The sequence below is a fragment of the Triturus cristatus genome, chromosome 7, assembly GCF_964204655.1.
Source record: "Triturus cristatus chromosome 7, aTriCri1.1, whole genome shotgun sequence".
Lineage (NCBI taxonomy): Eukaryota > Metazoa > Chordata > Amphibia > Caudata > Salamandridae > Triturus > Triturus cristatus.
This window is the reverse complement of record NC_140590.1, coordinates 222,770,424-222,776,031: the sequence shown is the minus strand read 5'-3', so window position 1 is coordinate 222,776,031 and position 5,608 is coordinate 222,770,424.

Here is a 5,608-nt window from a genome sequence, read left to right as displayed (position 1 = left end):
AGCTCCTCCGACCCTTTTCAGGAGCCTTTCCTGCAGAAATGACAACAAACAGAGAAAAATCTTGCCAACATAGTCTTAGAGACCATCCTAAGATCTCCAGGGAGTGTTCCCTGCAGGACTTTGAACTTCAGGATGTGAAAGGACATTTGTGATAACTTGCCCAAGTTTAAGAAGTTCATAAATTGCTTTCCATCTTGGTATTTTTCATTAATAACACAATTGATCTGCTGGAGCAGAGTTTTCTGTTAGAAAATTCTGGGGCTTTTGAAGCTCTGGCATGTCTATGCGTTTTATTAATTATTAATAATTAACAACTAATTATTTGTCTTGTGCAAGTGCGTCTCATTAACCAATCTGTTTGTCTTAACATAAGAGAAGGTTACACAAGGGTTAGCATGTGTGTGCTGTCTATGTATTTACAATAACGTGCAAGTTTTTCATGTTTAAACGTTGCTGTGTGCTATTTATTTTGAGCACAAAACGCTGTCTGAATTAATGCTCTATATGTCGCAAAGCTAGATAAATGCATACACATAAGGGTGTTAGTGGGGATAACACTGTTTAATCATTATGATGTAGTAATTTTTATTTTGTCTCTTTAATTAAAGATGGTCTATTGTGGCCTATGGAGGCCTTTATGAAAATAACTGAGAATAATTTGAAGCCTGGCTGAGCTGTGGTGCAGGCGAAATCTATGATGTGACAAGGGAGACCCCTGCTGGAGTTCAGTTAACAGAAAAACTGACCGTAGTCCTTATATGGAAGTTTCTGGGAGGACATCAGCAAGCTTGGAGGATCTCCAAAAGAAATGTTTTGTCCTTGGTGAACAAAGAGCCTCAGAAAGAACTCTGTGCTAAAAGCTGGTTTGCCGAGGGAAGTGAACTTTAACAGTTACAAATCTTGGTTTCTTTTCCGAGGTTTGCGTATTATGACTTTTCTTGAGCGGAGATTTCAGGATGTTGCAAGATTACATCCCTTCCTTCTCGTTCTGCTCAGTGATACAACTTTACATGTTAAAATTTATGTGGGTTTTCATTGTATTTGGCATTATAAAATGTTAGCTTAGGGAGGGCTCTCCCCACTCTTTCTTTCGTTGCCTTGCTGCGTGAACTTGCGTTGCTGAGGACCGATGCTGAGGACCTTATCCTGAAAAGACTTTTTGAGAGACTGGTCCTGACCCGTGACCCATTCTGACACTAGTTAGAATAGGTAACTATGAGAAATGATTTATTCTGATTTATTCTGACTAATTTTAGATAAAGCAATATAACTTTTAACATGGTGTTGGTTGATTCTTTCATTGTCATTTATTGAAGACTTATTGATTATTGTTTATAGATTGTTTATATTATGTTAGACAGCCACTAAACTGGTCCTATCGCCTAGATATAGATGCAGGGTGCTTTAGGAGTTTTCTTTCCACAGGTTTGCTGCTGGTAGAGTATTGGAGCGTATGTTAGTGAAATGGGCCCTAGCGTATGATGAATACATGTGCGTGTAACTGTGAAATTACTCTATCCGTGGTAGTGGGCATATTTCTGATACCCTGATCTGTATCAATTTCTCTGGTAGCAGAGGATGGTTTAGATGGTTGTCTTGATCTGATAAGATAAGATAAGATTGCTTGTAAATTAGCTTATTGATTATTGATTTATTTTGATGTTTTGGTATATGTACTAATACTAAATGGTGGAGTCGTAATGTTGAGTTATATGTAGTGCTTCTGGAACTTGGAAGCTGGAAGCAGTTCCGTAGTAGGGCAGAGGAAGGTGTATATGCTGCTCTCGGGAAAGACGGGATTGTAAGGAATTACGTGTGACAATTGAAGTTGCGCGTTCACATTGTCTGGGTTCGGAATCAGTGACATTGTATGTTACTATTAGAAATTTCTGGTATATAAGGAGTGTGTATCATAGTGAAGGTTATCTGTGAAACTCTGGTCTTAAGTCCCAGGGATCCGTAAGGATTGCCGTTAAAGCTTATTGCGGGAGGAGTAATAGGTATTCTCTGAGCTTGTTTGCAGAACTGGGCAGAGGTAAGCTGCTTAGTTGTTGTGAGTTATAATTCTGTACAGAGGCAGATTGTGCGCTGTTCTCAAAAAGCAGGATTCTGTGTGTATGTACTATATTTTTCTTGTGTGAATGTGCGTGAATGCATATACATTTATTGATTGTAAGACTCTTTGGATACGTCCTAGAGAAAACAGTTATGAGATGTATGTAAAATTGTTGACTCTTGAGAAATAGACTTTCTTTTACTATTCTGTGGTTAGCGAAGCAGACAATGGAAATGTTTTTATGTTGTAACTAATAGATTTTGTAGAAATTTTGACACACGAAGTCTACTGAGAGTTTTTGTAAAGGAGGGGTAGACAAGTGACAGAGACAGGAGACAGAGACTGCAGCGGCTGCTGACGTCAGGAGGTTCGCGCACTGATTGGATAGTGACTCAGAGTAGGGTTCGCGCTAGGATTGGTGCGTTAGTGTGAGTCGCGCAGGGATTGGAAGAGCTGTTAGTGACGTAGACGCCCCAGGACTGGTGTGTTAACAAGAATTAAGTTTTCCAACCTTAAAAAAGTAGAGAGTTTAATAAGTATTAGCTAAGATGTATTATCAAGAGGAGAAAAAGAAAAAGACGTTCTTTGGAAAGGTTAAAAAGTGGTTTAGTAAGGATAAAGAGGTTAAAACAAGAGAGGGTGAGTTGCTACCTCCAGCGAAAACACCTGCATCCTTCATGGCTGAGAAATATGGATTACATACCTGTATATGGTTACAGAATTGGGTCAGGTATACTAAAGAAGATGGTGTTTTAGCATTCCCAGAACATGGTTCATTTAATCTGGCCGTGTTGAGAAATTTACGGGAAAAGATGGCACATCTAGACCCGAAGCCGAGACCTACACAGTTCGAGGCTTTAGTGGAATGGGAGGAGGAAGTACATGACCAAGAAAAGCAAAGGTCTGGAGGGTATTACAGGTACATGTTTGGGAGGAGACATGATCGTGAGACACATCAGGATAGAATGAAAAGATGGCGAGATGTTACCATGTCAGATGGATTATATCCTATGAGAACAGTTGAAGCTTCGGCTCCTTCAGAAGAAAGGGTTTCTGAGACAGAAAGGAGAAGATATGGAGAGTATGAAGATGAGTTTTTAAATGACATGATGTACAAGAGACCACCTCCATATAGATCAGAATCGGAAGAGAGTACACCAGTTGTTTCTCCGATAAGAGATACAGTTGAGAAAGAAAAAATGACACCTGAATCAATAAATAGTAGTTCTTTCAGAGAGGAAAATGCCAGAAATGCCAGACAATTAGCAAAGACGACAACAGAACTGACTGAGAAAATTAGAGAGTTAACGATGAATATGGAAGCTGTTACAGTGCCTGTTACTATAGGTCCAGTAATTCCTATGTTTGATGGACAGAGAATAAGTGAAAATGGGTTGGTAGTTCCATATATTGCAAATAATTCAGCTGGTCCTTCAGGAGATTCAGGTAAAAGAACAGGGAGAAATGACCTGAGACAAACAAGACATGACACAGATAGTGAACTAATGGATAGTGAACAGAGTTGTTCAGGAATGCCGATTTTAGAACCACAGAGAAAAGGGGTTCCAGTGAGAAAGACAGCAGAAATAACAGTTGATGACCTAAATGACTGGATGAAGGTTCTTCAGAAAAAAGACAAAGATGCACCAATTGTTGATGTGGTTAAATTACGTATAGAATTAGAAGAGCTTGTGACAGGAACAATCCCGACAGAAATCCTGAAAAGTCATCATGATGGTGAATTATTGTTTATGTGCAAAAGCATAACATGGAGAGCGAAAAATACACATGATAGACTGAGAGCGATAGCAAATGAGCAAGGAGTTGACATTGATAAAGTAAAGGCTTTGCAGAAAACGTACAGAATGGATTTCACAGAGAAGGACATAGAAAATTTGAATACTTCTGGTAGGACAGGACAGATTAAAGAAATGGTGGCATTATTGCGTAGATGGGGTGATGTAGAGAAGTGGAAGGATAGGTGGTATAAAAAGAAAGATGACTCTGAAGATAGAACAACTTACTCAGCATTTCCAGTGAGAGAAAAAGAGAAACCAGTGGAGCAGTTTCCCATGAGAGAAATACCTGGAGGAGGGTATGTACATGTTCCATGGACCAGACAGGATATTTTATCATTTACGAATGATTTCCCTCGATTGAGAGAAAAGCCCGTCGAGTGGTATAGGCAGGTAGATAGATTTGTGAAATTGTCAAAAGTGCTGTGGGTTGACCTGAATAGTCTGTTTGATATAATTGTTCCAGCAGACTTGTGGACTGAGTGTAAAATAGTTGTGAGTTGGCCTAGTGAGGAATATCCAAGAGATCCAAGAACAGGGGCACCAGATCCAGAAGTGATGAGAAAGTACGATCAGGTGATGGTATACCTGAAGAGTAAAGTTCCTCCGAAAGAGACAGACTGGGTTAAGATAGATCGAACACAACAGGAAGCAAAAGAATCAGTTCATGCTTTTTACGAAAGGCTGATACTGGCTTTTAAACAATTCAGTGGAGATGAACACTTGGGTGACAAGGATTTGAGCCATTTTGTATACAGATTTGTATATGGACTTAGACCTGAAATTGGTGAGAGAATTCGTGAACACACAGTGGATTGGCAGAGTAAGAAAGTAGATGAGATTCTGAGACATGCAAAATATTTCAGTGATGAAATTGAAGCAAAGCAAAGAAAGCTGAAGGAAAAAGCAATGTGGGCACAGGTGAAAGTTGCAGAAAGACGGGAAGCACAGTTAGTGGAACAGGCAAATAATCCAGGAAATAATACAGGGAATAGACCAAGATTTGCAGGAAAGGGAAGGGGAAGTCTTGAGGAAGCAAAGAAAAAGTTCCCATGTCACAACTGTGGCCAACTGGGACATTGGAGGTCTGAATGTCCTAATCCACCATTAAATGAGGGAAAAACATTAAATCAACAGGTGCAGAATGAAGGGAATAACCAGCAGCAACAACAACAACAGCAGAAAGTTGTGAGACAGCAGCAGAGTCAAGAGCCAAAACCACCTTTACCGCAGAATAGAGGGGTACAAAAGTACAGTCAGGATTCGGGATTCTTCAATGATGAGCAGGTAAACAAACCAAGACGTACTAACAAGGTACAGCAGTACTTGTTAAAGAGTGAAGGGAGTGAGTCTGAAGGTGATTACTGACGGTGCCGAGGAGAGGAAGAAGAGTGCATACTTGGTGCAACTCTAGAAATAGACCAGGCAGGACCATTTGTGGATGGGAAAATAAATGAAGAGGGTGTTACTTTTTTAGTAGACACAGGTGCGACAAGATCAACTGTCAGGTCAACAGATGTTAGAAATCTTCCTCTCTCGGATGAAGCAATCCAAGTAGTTGGTGTAGCCAATACACAAATCAGAACACGTCTTACTGAACCAGTGAAAGTACAGATAGGGAAATTTTCAGACATGCATAGATTTATAGTCTGTGATACGAGTCCAGTGAATCTGTTAGGTAGGGACCTATTATGCAAAATGAACTGCACGATTTTCTGTACACCAGATGGAATAGCTTTTGAGACACCAGATGATG